The sequence below is a fragment of the Peromyscus maniculatus genome, chromosome 17 (genome assembly GCF_049852395.1).
Source record: "Peromyscus maniculatus bairdii isolate BWxNUB_F1_BW_parent chromosome 17, HU_Pman_BW_mat_3.1, whole genome shotgun sequence".
Classification (NCBI taxonomy): Eukaryota; Metazoa; Chordata; class Mammalia; order Rodentia; family Cricetidae; genus Peromyscus; species Peromyscus maniculatus.
In genome coordinates, this window is record NC_134868.1 from 13204909 (window position 1) to 13221848 (window position 16940).

The 16940-nt window shown below is 47.3% G+C and overlaps 1 protein-coding gene across 2 annotated transcripts in view; it reads right to left on the reverse strand.

The window, feature by feature from the left end:
- The window catches only part of Sh3rf1 (SH3 domain containing ring finger 1), a 163910-nt gene that overhangs the window by 140390 nt on the left and 6580 nt on the right, over positions 1-16940 (reverse strand). The gene's annotated exons all lie outside the window — the stretch shown is intronic.

The window sequence follows — 16940 nt, forward strand, 5'->3', positions numbered from 1 at the left end:
AGACCGGCGAGGAGACTGTTTCCACACAGACAGCCTCAAGCTGATACTCACCAAACCTTTCCGCTATGTGGGTTTTACAAGGGACGGGGAAAACCACTTTTTAATTTTCACTGAGAAACAGAAGTGGCTATATGTATACAGGCCCTAACACAATTTCTCTCCATGACTTCATTAAATCAGAATAACTGAAATAACTATTGTTTCAAGCGATCTCAGTCAAGCGGCCTTGAAACTTAGGCGCGTGACAAGATGACCGTCTGCCTCCTTTTCATATAACTGCATGGAAGTCATGTCAAAGTGAAGAGTTCTTTCGTTCCTAACGAGGCTTTCTGGAAAACAGAGCACATTGTCCTTTATTGTCGGTTCATGGCTCGCAAAGCCTCTGAGGTTGCTTTTGTCCTGCACAAGCTTTTAATGCACAGGTACATTGAAGCCTCGTTTTAGGGGCTGTGAGAAACGGAACGCACTGGGAGCCTCAGCAGCCCCTCTTTAGGAGACGGACTTATCAGCAGCGTGGTGTGACCTCACCTACAAGAAATGCCCTGGTGACTGGGAACAAAGGTGGCTTCCTTCTTCAGGAAACTCAGTCTGTCTCAGAGAGCAGCTTCATTACTTGTGAATGACTTGAGGGTTAGAGAGTCATCCCACACAGGTCCGTCCTTTACCCTCTGTTTGTTTATTAATGAAACTGTTTGTGGCTCAAACATTAAAAAAGCCTTGCGTAATCATTAACCGAAGCTATGCATTGTTCCGATCACCTTGGATCACAGCTGTCTGTGCTGAGTAGGTGCATACTTAGTGCCTAGAGCCTGCCAGTGGTGGCCTGTAAGCCTACCAGAGTGAGGGCTCTGAGGTACTGTTCAGACACCAGAGAATCATGAGATGTGGCGGGCAGAGCAATTAGATTCCTGTTACAAGCCATGCTGAAGGGGGAATGCATGCACACATTTCAGAGACTGTTGGGACACCAGCTTATGAAATTTTCAACGCTTCTTTCGTCAAGCCACACAAAACAAGTGCTTGAGAAGCATGCATTCATTCACGACAAACCCAGGTACAACTCACAGACACGGCATGGCTAAAGCATACTTCTGCCTCCTTTAACACAGAAAAACGTTCTGTGACATAATCCCCCCAAGGCAATATGTTGAGAATTTAGTTTCTGGAATCAGACACACAATATTCCACAGCACTAGCTTTTAAAAATATTCTCATGATCTTACCTATCAAACTTCACAATTGCTGTTTTCATTCTGAAACTATCAATAAATGGTTGCTACCTGCTTTTTAAATCTTTTATTTATTATGAGGAGTGTGTGTGAGCAGAGTGTGGCACGTGGGGAAATCAGAGGACAACTTTCAGGAGTTGATTCTCCCCTTCTACCATGAAAGTCCCATCACCCACTAAGTCATCTTGCTGGTCCAGTTGCTATCAACTTCTACGTGGGCAGAAACCGAAAAGTTGTCAGATAACATTTAATTGACTTAACAATCGATTTAGCCACCAAATTATAAATCAATGTTTGCCTCAATTATCTCTGACCCACCTAGTCTATTCTTTGTCTTATGGTCCTAGTATGTACCAAGAAATTCTGGCTTTTCTACCCAGGTGCATAATGTATTTTGGTGCACTGTCATATTCATAACCAAAACACAATTTTTCATACATTCTAAAGTTCAATCTATATCACTGGATAGAAGGCATGCTGAATAAGTCCTAAACTATCAACAGCACAGAGTTAGCAGGCAGGGTGAGTGACCATAACAGGGGGACCGTCACAAAAAGACTAGATAGTCATTGTTCATGAGAAGTACCCACTGCCCAAATACTAGCCTGATATGAACTCACTTGCATAAAGAAGAAAGCTGGGTGTGGGAGTCTGGGGACTCTATATTGAAGGTCAACGTGAACAACAACAACAAAAAAAACTAACTCCTCTCTTAGTCCAGGAATAAAAAGAAAGTGTGGATTACACAAAACAAAACTAAGTTCACATAAACCTAGCAACACATGTGGATTTACATAACAAATAGTCACACAGAATTTCCCACTCCCTGCACACAAAGCTCTTCATTCACAGAGTACCAGGAGGACCACAGCCTGAGGAGTCTCTAACGTTACCAGGCCCTGCTAGCATGCTCCTCTGTCAGACCAGCCATTCTCTTTCATCTGTGAGGAAATGTCAGGTAGACCTGGTGTCAATTACTTGTCGGTATCAGATAGCTCACTCTCCCGGGAGAAGGAGTAATAACTCGCGGTCTTTCCATGCATACTGTCCAACACCGGGATGCATTAACGATTACAGAGAATCAGCCTGGCAGGTGTCCTCGCTCTAGAGCCTCTGGGCCCTTGTCATGTTTCACATCGTAGCTGGCTGGCTTCTGATGTGGGAATTGGAAAGGGTCCCTGGAGACTGATTTATACCCATAACTACCCCCTCTTCTCTTCATTCTCAAGAATTTTGATTTAATTTTGAATGTACATGTTGCCCCTCGTGGGATTTAAAATGAGGAGGCGCTACCGCTAACCACATCATTACCTGTACTTCCAACCATCCAAAGGATCTACTCACCCCAGGAATTACTTAGAATATAGGCAGCCTGCCTTGAAACAGAGGCATTTACTCACTGGGACATTCTCATCCCAAAGCAGATGTGCAAGCAAAGCAACCATAAGATCTTTGGTAAGAGACCAAGATGCCTGATGGGTATTTAGGTCTACTTCACGCTCCTCTAGGTGAGAACAGTTCGTCTGGGGAACACGAGAGAACATGTCACGTATTTCACCTTTCAGTTCAACTCAGAACTCTTTTTTTTTTTTTTGTAATAAACTAGGAAAACATGATTTCTAGACCACCACGGTGGGCGCAACACAAATGTTTCAAGGGCCATCCTCAAGAGAACCGTAACTCAGGTTCAATTACAGCCGGGTTTCACGACGGCTTACGCAGCCACTGGGTAATGCCTTCACAGCTGACTGAAATAATGGAAAAGTGAGTGTGATTAAGCTCACGAAAAATCCATGCGTACTGGGGTTCTCCACATTTACAAAGACACGAACTCCACCAAGCACATCTTGGGACTCGACTAATCCCATCAAGCAGCAGTTATTGAACCGAATACCTGAGACTTTTTATACAAAGACAAGGATGGGCTGGGGCTATCCAGTGGAGGACACGCTTAGCAAGTGCAAAACCAATCAACCCCAGTCCCCTCCCCCCACATTAAACAACAGATAAAAGCAGTATAAACACACACACACACACACACACACACACACACACACAAACCATTACTTCTCTAGAGTTCCTTACAACTGGGTACAGGAGACAAAACTGAAACATAATTCATTCGAGAACAATCTGATATCATCTAATGCTGACAGAGGACACGCAACAAGTACACTAAGTGTTACATTTGCATTTAAAACTAAGCGTCAAGAAACAGCATGGGATGGACATTTTTCTTTTAATCTCTCTTTTTATTTTATTTTTACGTGGTGTTTTGCCAGCATATATTATGCGCACCATGTGTAGGCAGTGTCTGTACCGTCCATAAGAAGGCACTGAATCCTCCTCGGGCCGGAGTTACAGCCGGTAATGAGCAGCCCCGTGGGTGCTGGGGGTGGAACCCAGGTCCTCCAGAAGAGGAACCGGGACTCTTCACCACTGAGCCATCTCTCCAGCCCAGACTGACTTTTTTTTTTCAATGCCTGCTAAACAGCTGCAAATTGCTGGTGCTACCATAAAGATCACAGAAACAGCGGGGGACCGTTTAATTGAAAAGATGGGGGGGGGAATAAAACTCATTTAAGTGATGATAGTAAAGTAGGAATCAGCAACTCCATGCTGCCTTCTTAAAGGCACGTAAAAGGCGTGAGAAAACAGGCAGCAGCTCAGGGGTGCCACAAGATAACCCCAAGCTCTTCTCAGAACTCTCTTACCACGCTAAGAGCACTTGGGGACTTGAACCCTCCCCCCCCCCCAAAAAAAAAAAAAAAAAGATGAGCAGGAGCTGGAGAACAGCCAACGCTGAGTGACTGAAATGACAAAAATGGTCCGATATTTGAGTCCTGAGGGGACGCGTAAAGGAAACAGTTACTCAGCGGAGATAGAGGAGGCTACTGGGAGCTAGAGCTGGAGAGAATGGCCTGCAAGGTCAAGAGCGGACAAGAAACAAGGGAGAGCTTCCTTTCCATTCAAACGGGACAGTGAGGAGATTAGAGGACAAGGCCGGGGGTTTAAACCGGACACAAAAAGAACTTCCCAGGCTAGGCTGACGGATGGACGGCTAGGCTCTGAGATAAACTACCAACACGCTCCTGAGACGTCCCGTATTTAAAAGTTGTAGGAATACAGTGATGACTGCTGTCGTACTGGGTTCACCCAGGGCCCTTTCGTAGCCTACAGAATCAGTAAGGGACCGTAATGAAGCTGCAGCACGCCAGGGCTCTCCACTGGAGAGCCGGGTCTCCCAAACTGATCAGAAAGCAATCAGTTATGTAAATGCACTGGCTTCTCAGTGAGTAAGACCAGGAAAGCACCAGTCACATAACAAAGAAGAAAACATGCAGTTCGCTGTAGATGAGAGATGCAAAAGCCATCAAAACATGAGTAAATAAAGAACCCTGACCCAGAAAGGCTTGGTTCCCCTATTCCCCACCCATTCCCCCACCGCCCTTTTTTCCCGTCTCTTTTGAATGTTAGACAGAACCAACGTATGCTTTCCTGATACCTCGGGCTTCCTTATTCCTTCTCAAAAGCCCCGCTCCCCAACATGGGGCTGCCTAACGCCATGGGGCAGCCCTTGAAGATGACAACCCAAACAGCATGGCTCTTGTCCTTCTCTCTTCCTTCTCCTCCTCTGGGCAGCTGCTGAGACTTAAGGCTTGCCTGCCCTGTGGTTGTTTTTCTTTTAAAACTCTAATAAAATCGTCCTTGGTCTTCAAAAAAAAAAAAATTAAAAAGGAGAAAATCGGAATGGCATTACAATGAGCCCTTAGCTCCCCTTACAGAAAGATCCGGAGACTGCCGGAAAGGGGGTCCGGACTCGCTCCCAAAGGCTCGGGGGTAAAGGCTTGTCTTCCGGCCTGGGAAGCTCCTCGGGGTGTAGAACTGTTTAGAAGGTGAGCCCTGGAGAAAAGCAGGTCACTGGCAGCATGCTCCTGAAGAGGTGTGAGGGGCCTAGAGACCCTGAGGTGAGGGAGCCGAAGTTCCCATACCCTCCTTCCTGGGTGTACTGTGCCACTGTAAGCCCTGAGCCACAGGCCCAGAAACCCCTACAACCGTCAGCAAAAAGAGACCTTTCCTTTTAGGCTGATTTTCTCAGCATGTTGTCATAGTAAAGAGCTGCTGACTAACAGGCATGGACCTAAGTCTTTTTAATTAAACTAATTTCTAAAGAATTATGTAATACGTATAACTCTGGTTATTTTTATTTTTTCACCTACATCACCGGGAGTGAGGAAGGGAAGGAGCGAGGAACAGAGGGATGGGAGGATGGTAACAGACGGAAACAGTGTAACAGGGTGAATTCCGCTGGCCAGACCTCACGGGACAGGGGAAAGGTAGAGGTCCCGGGCAACGCTGCTCATCATCCTCTCCTTCTGCACACCAGACCCCCAGAAGCTGACTCAACCAGTGCCGTTCTACCACCCAGAGCAGAACCCACAGCTAAACAGCCTACTTAGTATATTCACTTGGAGTCAGGAACTTATCAACTGCTTGTGGACCTAGAGTTTCAGCTGGCTCTTTAAAACAGTCCAAAGGGTCTTAGCACATTCACATGTTCGCCAATTAAACCACCAGGACCCCACCCACACTCAAGTGCAGCTTATCGTATAGTGCGATGCCCTATGGAACTAAAAGTTCTCATTTCTAGAAAGGTAAAACGAAAAGGTTCTGGTTACCGGGCAAGTACTAGGTCCCAAGGGCCCAAGGTTCTTTACAGTTCTTCAGTCAAATGAAAGCACACACAGAAATAAGTTGCCCAAGAGCAACACAGATAACAAGGTTTAGAAGTTCTACGTGATGCTGACTAAATGCCCTGGTTCCCTGCTTTACATTTTCTGCCCAGCAAGACTCGGAGTTCATAAAAAAAAAAAAGGAAGCAGAGGAAGAAATCAATTCCTCAGCATCCCCCCCCCAAATATGTTCTTAAAGATTCTGTGCCCTTAGGCACCCCCGCCCCCTTCATTTGACGAAGCTTCCCTCTGTCTCCTGGGCTTGTATATCCTCATCTCAGTTCGGGTAAACATATGACCCTCTTTGACCCAGACTGCCCCGGCTTCCCCTTTCTGAGTCTGCAAAATTATCAACAGCATCCCTCCACGCTCTCACAAGTGTCCCACTGTAGATGACAAAGTCAATAATCAATATCACGTATCCCCCACACACATACACTGTCCCTCCAAAATGACCTCCACTCAGCAAGCGGATGCTATCTGAATGTATCCCTGGAGTTCCCGTGCCACAAACTTAATCCCAGTGGCAACAGCCACTTTCAATGGGATCTAACTGCTGGGGATTTCAGTGTGACGATTTCACATAAGGAGAACATTTAGGCAGGACAGAGGTCAGTCACCGCAGGCAGGTGAGACCTATGTGCCAAACTAGGCCTGCATGGAGCTTGAGCCTAAGTCAGGCTCCTAACCGTGTCTCTCTCTCTTTTTCTCTCTCACTTCTAAATATACAGATAGACAATCAAAAGCTCATCTGCTGTGGGATGTCATTCTCCATGCTGTGAATGTGTGTTGCTCTGATTGGTTGATAAACAAAAAGTTGAGTGGCCAGTAGCCAGGCAGGAAGTATAGGCAGGGTAAGCAGACAAGGAGAATTCTGGGAGGAGGAAGGGGTGAGTCAGGAGTCGCCAGCTAGACACAGAGGAAGCAAGATGACAAGGCAGAACTGAGAAAAGGTACCAAGGCACGTGGCTAAACATAGACAAGAATTATGGGTTAATTTAAGGGTAAGAGCTGGTCAGTAATAAGCCTGAGCTAACGGCCAAGCAGTTATAATTAACATAAGCTTCTGAATGATTATTTTATAAAAAGCTGCGGGGCTGTGGGTGAGAGATTTGTCCCGACCCTGGGCCAGGCAGGACACAGGAAATTTTCCAACTACACTCATCGAAATGTTCCTGTGGCAGACACCATGTGGGGTTCTAAGGGGAATGCAGAGGCTAAATACTGCTGTCCATAAGAGTGACCATCAGAGACCATGTTTTCTAGGATGATGCTGAGATACCAATCAGTTTGTTCTAAATGCCCATACACAAGCACGCACAAAGAGGACAGGAACCAGCATGATGGGGGGAACAAGAGAAGGTGGAATAAAGTGCATGCATGAAGACGTCGTAATGGAGCCTGTTTGTGTGCTGGTTAGTTGTGTGTGTGTCTGTCAACTCGGCACAAGCTGGCGTCACCTGGGAAGAGGGACCTCGAATGAGAAGATGCCTCCCTTAGGCTGGCGTGTAGGCATGCCTGTGGGGCATTTTCTTGATTAATGATTGACATGGGAAGGCTCCGCCCACGGTGGGTGGTGTCACCTCCGGGCAAGTGGTCTTGGGTCGTATGAGAAACAACTGGGCAAGCCAGGATGAGCAAACCAGTGAAGAGCGCCCCTCCATGGCTTCTGCTTCAGTTTCTGCCTCCGGTTCCTGCCTTGAGTTCCCTCAGTGACGGAATGTAAACTGCCAGCTGAAATAAACTCTTCCAAGCTGGTTTTGGTCAGTGTTTTATCACAGCAATAAAAAGCAAACCAGGACAGTTTGTATGCTAATTTTAAAAAAAAATTAAAAAAAAAAAACAAAAAACAAATATCCAATTTCAAAGCCAGCTTTTCCCAAAGGCTTATGTCTAAAAACTTAGGACTTCAAAGGACTATCTCTGGTAAAGCCTCCTTTAATGAAAAGAAAGCATGGCCTACAGAAGTAAAAACACTGACCTAAAAATCACAAAGCCAGGAGGTAGAGCCTCAACTCGGTACATTTTCATGCCTTGGTTAGTTATCATTGACTATGAACTGGACTGCATTGGAGAGCTCTTAGGTTGGTGAGGCACACCTCAAACTGTGTCTCCAGTCACCAGCGACCAAGGAGGAGACCTGTCCTGAATATGGGCAGCTCTATTCCACAGGCTAAGGACCGACACGGAGTGGAAGAAAGACAGAGAACACGTGCAGTGGAGGCGTCCTCTCTCCCTGCTTCCTGGCTGCGATAATGGGAGCTGTTCTGCCCAATCACATCCTCTCACATGGCAGACTGAAATCACGAGCCAGAACCAGTCCTTCCTCACACTGCTTAGATCTGGTGTTTTGTCCCATTGACGAACAGTCTCAACACGGGCCCCAAACACAGCGAATCAATGGTTCTGATGCCATGTACACGTGTGTGTGTGTGTGTGTGTGTGTGTGTGTGTGTGTGTGTGTGTGTGTGTGTTTGGCTTGGTTTTTGTAGAAGTTTTGTGTGTGTGTGTGTGTTGTTTTAGTTTTATGGGGCTCTGTGTGTGTGTGTGTGTGTGTGTGTGTGTGTGTGTGTGTGTGTGTGTGTAAAACGGGAGATGTTCCTATCCAGGAGTGCAGGCACACACAAGCCACAGCACACAAATGTAAGTCAGAGAACATCAGCTTTCTTGAAACAGCTGGCACAATAATGCCCACAGAGCAACTTCCATTCTGGCAACATCAGTCCGCACAGTATTGACACCTTGTGTATCTTCCAATATCCTGGATGGGTTTTATAAAAGTAGGGTAACAGAGAGAGTGTTGATACTAGCCAAATAAAAGTAATTAGGCCTGCCAAAAATATTTCGCCTCATAGACTCGGGCTCCTCTCCTGTGGGTCACTGCGGGGGAAGGTACGAACACACGACACGCTGGCACTGAGTCATCACAGGCTGTACTTCAAACACAAGCTTCATGAAAAGGGGATGCGCAGCTTACTAAATGGACTGACCGAAGAAATGAAAATGTAAAGTTTGAAATGCAACTTGATCATATATATTAATGTTCAAACTATGTGCTTACTGTTTAAAAACAAAAACAACTGGAGCCAGCCATCAAGCTTGATGGCACATGCCTATCGTCCTACCTGGGATTACAAACGGAAGCAGGAGGAGGGAGTTCAAGACTGACTGTGGAGTCTGGGGCCAACCCAAGCCGCCTAAAAGAACAAGGAAACGTGGAAAATACACAAGACTGTTTTTAGTGCTATATGAATGAAATGCACTTCTAAGACACCTAATGTTCAACGCCCAATGATCAGTGCTCAAACACACTTGCAGGAAACTTGCACAAATACCAGCTTGCACAAATACCTCACATGTTTTCTTACTCTAATGCTTATCTATGGGCCTGGGGCACATGGCCTGTGATGGTCAACACTGTGTCAACTTGACAGAATCCAGAATCACTAGACGAAGAGTCTCTGGGCAGCACGCCTGTAAGAAGTTAGGGAGGTTAGCGTAGCCTCCAGGCTTGCCTTTATAGATTATCTAGATGAGGGTCAACGAGGTGAGAAGACCCACCCTGCAGCAGGTGGTATCGTTCCAAGGGCTGGGTCCCAGACTGTCTAAGACGGACGGCCTCGCTGAACACGAGCATCCTTCCTGTTTCTACGCTGTCCCAGCCATTATGGGCTGCACCCTCACACTGGGAGCCAACATCAACTTTCTTGTTGTGTTGTGTAGTACGATCAATCCACTTGAGTCTATTAAATGGGTCACAGAATTTATTAGGATATAAATTGAGGAAATACACTCACAAATACAGAATGGAGTAGACAGCAGAAGTCGTCCTCCAGGCAGGAGCAGGGAGAAGGGGCATGTGACCTTGAACTCAGAACTCAAAGATCCGCCGGCCTCTGCCTCCCGAATGCTGGGATTAAAGGCATACGTGGCTGCCTTCACTACCATGCCACCGCCACCGCTGCCACCACTGGCAAGCCTTTCCTTTCTTAAAGTGCCTTCGTCAGATATTTCATCACAACCAACCACAAGCCAAGTGACTAATCCATCACCCAAATTAAACTAGACATGGAGCTGAGCGTGGTGGCTCACTCTGGCAATCCTAGCACTCAGGAGTCTGAGGAAAGAGAGCTGTTGTAAGTTCAAGGCCAGCCCGGCGTATATAGCAGACCTTCTCTCAAAACGGCTTGGGGGTGGGAGATATGAAATAATCCACAGCAAACACCTTTCTGCACTCTCACTGGTTAGGGACCACATGCTACACTGAATATAATGAGACCATTTCTGTCGCTCCGTTTCTGAATGATAAGTTATGAATGGTGAAAATGCAATCATTCAAAAAGTTTTCTTATTGAAAAAAAAACACAAAAAACCTTGAGGGGTCGGAGAGATGTCTCAGCAGTTAGGAGATAGGGGACCCAAGTTCAATTCCTAGCACCCAGTCAGACGGCTCACAACTGCCTGTGTGTGACTCCAGCTCCAGAAGACCCAACAACGCCTTCTTCTGGCCTCTGAGGGCACTCGTATCCATGTGGCAGACACACACACAGAGACGCATAAGTAAAAATTTAAAAATGCATAAATTTTTTTTTTAAACCATAAGAATTTATTTCCTTAGGCTAACAGGGACATACTCAAACTCAGCAGCCCTTGCTTTTCTGCACCACATTGGATGTGACTTAGAAACTCATTTGCACCTACTCCTATTGCTCATTTTTTCCATGCTTCCACAATGCAAATAATCTACTTAACCGCTCCCGTCAAACATCTGAGATGGCGCCTCCACTCCCTTCCCAGATACCCCTCAGAGCCCACTCACACGTCTATCTTTAAAATGGCTGTGTTTACAGCAACCCATATGTCATCGTTCACGAAGCAACTGTTACCACCCTCTTGACTAGGCATTGGCAGGCACACATCCTGGGAAGGACTGGGGGCCCCACAAAGAAGGATGCCTCGGGTGCCGGGGGAGTCTTGCTGACGTAGCTGCTACCCTGCTTATTATACCCACTGTACTATGCTGTTTTCTAAGTGAGGTGCCAGCTGAGAGCCTCCGGCTCTTAACTGCTATTGTCCTGTTTCTCTAGGAAGGCTACCTCCCTCCCTCCATCCTGAGGCTTGCCTGAGCGCCTCCCTCTACCCTGGGCTTCGTGTGCTGTCTTCTCTTAAGCAGGTCTCACAGTGTAACGTGCACTGGGTGGCTTTACAGTTATGGATCCTTATCAGGAGTCCTGCTACAGAGTGAACTACAATGTGCTCTGCCCTTTGACCTCAAATAAAAAGTTTTTCCATATACTCTTACAGGTTTGCTTAAGCCATATTAAGTAACTAGAGAGACGATGAAGGACTAAATGGAATATTCCACTATCCTGGGGGAAATCAGTTCTTCCTGGAAGAGGAGAGAGTTACAGAAAGGAAGCTTGAGATGAGGAGCAAGGGACTCTGGGAAGGCCAAGGAAGAAACCATGGGGGGCGGGGGGGAATAGAGGCAAGGACGGATAGATTGCCCCTCCTTATGCCTTATTTGGCCTCTCCTTCTGGGACCATTAACCAATTATGGACCAAAGAAAGCAAGAGCTCTCACCCTTCCCTTCCCCTTCAGTTTCCCATTAGCTCCCCTATTGCCTTACCCCCACCCCACCCCATCCACCCCATCCACCTCCCGCCCTCCCAGGCACTTGCACAGAGCACACCATAGTTGCGGGACAGGGCAGCCCGGGATGATGGGAGACAACAGTAAACAGGGTATGGCATTTCCACTCCTGGGGAGGGGGAAGCCGAAAGTGGGGGCTGGAGCCGATGCTTGGACAGAGGCGGGACGTTCCCAAGAACAGCGAGGACCTCTGGCCAGAGCCGTGCTAGACAGAGTCCCTTCCTTCCGTCTCCCTACCCTTCCCCGTCAATCTTTGCTCTCCTTCCCTCCTTCAGTCACCCAAAGGAGCCGGGGGTACAGTGATAGATAGTCGATGCATATTCAATGGTGGTCCCAGAGGATTATAATGGAGCTGACATTTTTTTCCTCCTGTCTAATAACAATGAAGCTGTCATAATACCCTCGCGCCCACATTACTCATGAAGCGAGTGTAAAGAGAGCGGTGTATGACACTGCCAGTCCTATTTTTAAGAATACTCTTCCATATAGCATGTAATACGTGATAATGATAACAAACGACTTCCTGGTTTACATATTCAGTTTGCTTTTTATCATATGTAGGGTGCTCTCTGCTTAGAGAAAGTTTTACTATAAAATAAAACATTTACTATAAACCAGGGCTGGGGCAATTGCTTCTAAGTAAAATGCGCGCCTTGCAAGCATAAGGACCTGACTTCAACCTCCAGAACCTAAGTTTAAAAAGCTAAGCATGATGTGGGTGACAGTTGTGTAGCTTGGTCTGTTTGTGGGGCCCCTAGCAGTGGGACCAGGATCTGTCCCCGGTGCATGAACTGGCTTTTTGGAACCTACTCGCTCCCTATGGTGAGATGCCTCGCTCAGCCTTGATGCACCGGGGAGGAGCCTGGTCCTGTCTCAACTTGGTATGCCATGCTTTGTTGACTTCCATGGGAGGCCTTACCCTTTCTGAGGAGTGGATGGGGTGGGGGGCAGTAAGGAGGAGGGAGGAAACAGGAGGAGAGGAGGAAGGGGAAACTGTGGTTGTTATGTAAAATAAATTTTGAAACATTTAATAATTTAAAAAAGAAAATACTACGAACTCAGGGTGGGGAGAGAAGAGAAGGGGTAAGAATGGCCCAGGTGGTGGTGGCGCACGCCTTTAATTCACAAGGCAGAGGCAGGTGGATCTTTGTGAGTTCAAGGCCAGCCTGGTCTACACAGTGAGTTCCAGGACAGCCAGGGCTACTCAGAGAAACCCAGTCTCAAGAAACCAAAAGATAAGCCCGGCGGTGGTGGCGCACGCCTTTAATCCCAGCACTCGGGAGGCAGAGCCAGGCAGATCTCTGTGAGTTCGAGGCCAGCCTGGGCTACCAAGTGAGTTCCAGGAAAGGCGCAAAGCTACACAGAGAAACCCTGTCTCGAAAAACCAAAAAAAAAAAAAAAAAAAAAGAATGTTCTTCTCATCATGACTATAAACAGGGGAAATAAAGAAAACCCAGAGGCTGGCAGAGAATGGACGTCCCTCAGGCTGTTTCCCATATGTGTGACAGCAGACACCTGACTCATATCCCCACTGGAGGAGGTCTGCATCCAAACACTGCCACCCCTTTATGATTATTCCTTTTTTTTTTTTTTTGATTACTCAGGTTCTCATCACCCCAAATAGAAAAACCAATACTTAATTGTATAACAATACATACATCACATAAGACTTTATGATCTTTAAGACTCTTGTGCCTCAGTTCTCGCGCTTATTCACAAAACAACCCGGCAACAGGATGAGCAAGTATCATCCTTAATTTACACATTGTGCACATTGTGGGGAAATGACATTGAAAACAACTGGTATGCACACATACACTGTTGACTGTTCCACCGAGGCTGCCTAGAGAGCGGCTGGCACTCATCCCCCCCGCCCCCCCCCCCCCCCGATTCTTCCTCACACACATACTATCAAGCCCCTTTTGAGTGTATCATTATGTGTCAGGCTAGAAAGGATTCTGAAACTCAAAGATGACGCTCTCCTGGTGGGTTCTGGGGGAGACATGGTCACTGCTTTTCACTTGTGTGCCCACAGGTGAGCCCACCAGAGAGGTCCTAATGGAGAGCCCTGGATAAATACAGTAGTCACCAAGAAAAACAACAAGACCTGGATGGGCAATAGGGGCTTTGTGCAGTTGGGTTGATAAAGACGGGGAAAAAAATAACCCGGAGAGGGAGAAGGTGAGAGAGTAATCAGCATGTACTGTATACACGTACAAAAATGTCAAAGAAGAAAATTAAAGTATTATTATTTTTTTTAATGAGCTTAACTCAGCTCAACTCATGGTGTGTCCTCACGGCCACGTCCTCTCCTACCCCACCTGGAGCAGGTCTCAAAGTCCGTACAGTTGTACCTGCACGCCCAACACTCCCCCTCCCCCCAACACACACCACACACACACACACACACACACACACACACACACACACTTGTTCCCCACACTCAAACACTCACAGGTAGCGCGGACGCTGGGAAGAGAACCTGCTACTAGCTATGGCTAGGGAAAGCTTTTCCCAGGGAAAACAAGAAGCCCCAAGGAGAATGTGTCCCACCCACACGGTATGTCTGGAAAGGAAGTGTCTGGGGCTTACACCATCCAAGATGGAATCCCAGCTCTGCCACTGACCAGCTCGCAGGATTCAAACCCGTTATCAGACGCACGCTAGCCATTCTCCCTACAGCTATGTGTGAGAGCACTGATAGAAATGCCTTCCTTCCTACAGGTGCCTGCGAGAAGGCAGAGAAAGCTTGCCAAGTACTAGCCTTCAACAGACGACCTCAACCTGCAGAGTAGCCCGTGGGAAATGCTTCCACTGCTATGCATTTCTTACTCTGGGAGATGTGGGGTGGAGTCCACGAACCTCTTTACAGCTCTCAGCCCTTGGATGAGGAATTCAAAGGCTGGAAGCTTCGATGATCCTCTACACACACGGTTTCCTGCCACCGAAGGCCTTACCGTGAGCCCATGGCACTTTCAATTTGGAAAACAGAGAGGAAACTCCTCTCGTCATTTGAAGAAGAATGGAACGCTGGTGACTCACAAGTGGCACACTTAGGTGATGTGCGCGTCTCTGCGTGTCTATTATATACAAACCACTTAATGAAGTTGATCTGTGCTCCAACATGAAAGGATTCCACAGACAGAGTAAATCAGCCAGCAACTCAGCAAGCATTCATGTAAAAAGCCCAAACCCGTAAGTATATACACACAAAGGCCTACAAGATGGTCTAGAATAGTGTGTGTGTGTGTGTGTGTATACACAGACACACATACACACACTTAGTAGCATATACTCTTCTAATAGAATTTTTAAACAAAATTGTTTTTAAATTCTTATTTTGAAATTTACGGTTTCATTTCTCAGATAACACACTCTGCCCCCAGAGAGATGTCGTTAACTGCAAGATGAGTGCGACTTAAAAAGCATTTCACTTTTGAAATTATCAGTAGGTGAGCAGCAAAGACCCCCCCCCTCCCTCCTCCTGCCTTCTACCACACTGAAGACCCCAGAGCCCGGGGCTCGCTGGGTGAGGAACAGCTCAGGGGTAGGGCACTGACTCAGCAGGTGTGAGGCCCTGGGTTCAACGGACATCATCAAGAAGAGGGAAGCGCACATCCCAGGTCCTCACCACTGAGTTCTAGGATGAAACCTACGGGAGCCACAGAGTTGGTATCCAGGGTAGATAAAAGACAAAGTCGCCGGGCGGTGGTGGCGCACGCCTTTAATCCCAGCACTCGGGAGGCAGAGCCAGGCGGATCTCTGTGAGTTCGAGGCCAGCCTGGGCTACCAAGTGAGCTCCAGGAAAGGCGCAAAGCTACACAGAGAAACCCTGTCTCGAAAAACCAAAAAAAAAAAAAAAAAAAAAAAAAAAAAAGACAAAGTCAATATCTGTAACAAATGTTCATCGGGGGAGAAAAAAATCTTACTTTTCTCTTTCAGTTGGGCAGTTCTGAAACATCCTCACTCAAATAACTCCATTCAACATTGTTCTTAGATCAATTAAGAGTTAGTACAGATTCTTGCTCCCACCCATTGAGAGACTTCAGTTCCTGGGACAGTATTTGTCCTGAACCTTCCACACAGGGGAGTTGCGTGTCTAGACCACGCTTGGTCCACTAGGTGTATTAAGTCAGTGACCACCAGACACAGACCTTAGACACTGACACTATCCATCTTATTCCACAGCTTGGTGCTTCCGAATTTGGGGGCGGGGCGGGGCTCACTGGCTGCTTCCGGTGAACTTTACCGTTCCCACCGCCGCCGCCCCATGGAAATGTTTTCAACAAGTCCGTGCATGGGTGTCGCACGTAGAGATCACAGCACAGGACTGAATTGGAAAGTTCTCCACAGACACCTGCCGGCTCCAACCTCAACACCTCCCACCTCTACCTCGAGCTTTCACTCCCAGACCCTTCCTTCAGCTCCCTTCCTGCTGGCTGTGTTACGGAACTCCATAGACAACAACAGGAACTCCATAGACAACAACAGGAACTCCATAGACAACAACAGGAACTCCATAGACAACAGGAACTCCACAGACAACAGGAACTCCATAGACAACAACAGGAACTCCATAGACAACAACAGGAACTCCATAGACAACAACAGGAACTCCATAGACAACAACAGGAACTCCATAGACAACAACAGGAACTCCACAGACAACAGGAACTCCATAGACAAGAGTGCGTCCAACCAGCCTCCCTAGAGTCAGAGGAGGGCAGAGTACTGGAGATGTGAAAGGAGTCCCTCTCTCTCCTTCCTTCGACAGAGCTTTCTATTCGGCACATTGTTACATTCTTATGACATTCCCGGCCTAGCTTATGAAATCATACCAGGCAATGTGGCCAGTTGAAGGGGTAGAGAGGGCCTGAATAACGCTGCATGGAATCCGTGGCAAAGACAAAAGCATACATGGGCAAGTCTCAGTGGGCAACCAGGACTGACTGGACTGGCGGTTGAGGACGACAGCAGCCACTCAAGGGGGTGACTGCAGAAGTGGGTACTTGGCAGCTGCCATGAAACACCACCCTGGGCAGCTTCACCAGAACAAGGCTAAGGTTGGGGAAGACAGTTTCTCCTCATGCTCCTCCACTTAGCGCGTGGTCAGCCCACCTTCTCCATGTGTCTTCACAAGGTCCTTCCTCTGTCTCTGTGATCTCTTCAGTCACACTAGATTACGGCTACACGTGTGGCCTCATGTTACCCACCTTCACCACCCCTTTAAGGGCCCTATCCCCACACGGAGCCACATGCTGAGGTACTTGAAGTTAGTACTTTCCCACAGAGAGCCACATTCTGAGGTACTTGAAGTTAGTACTT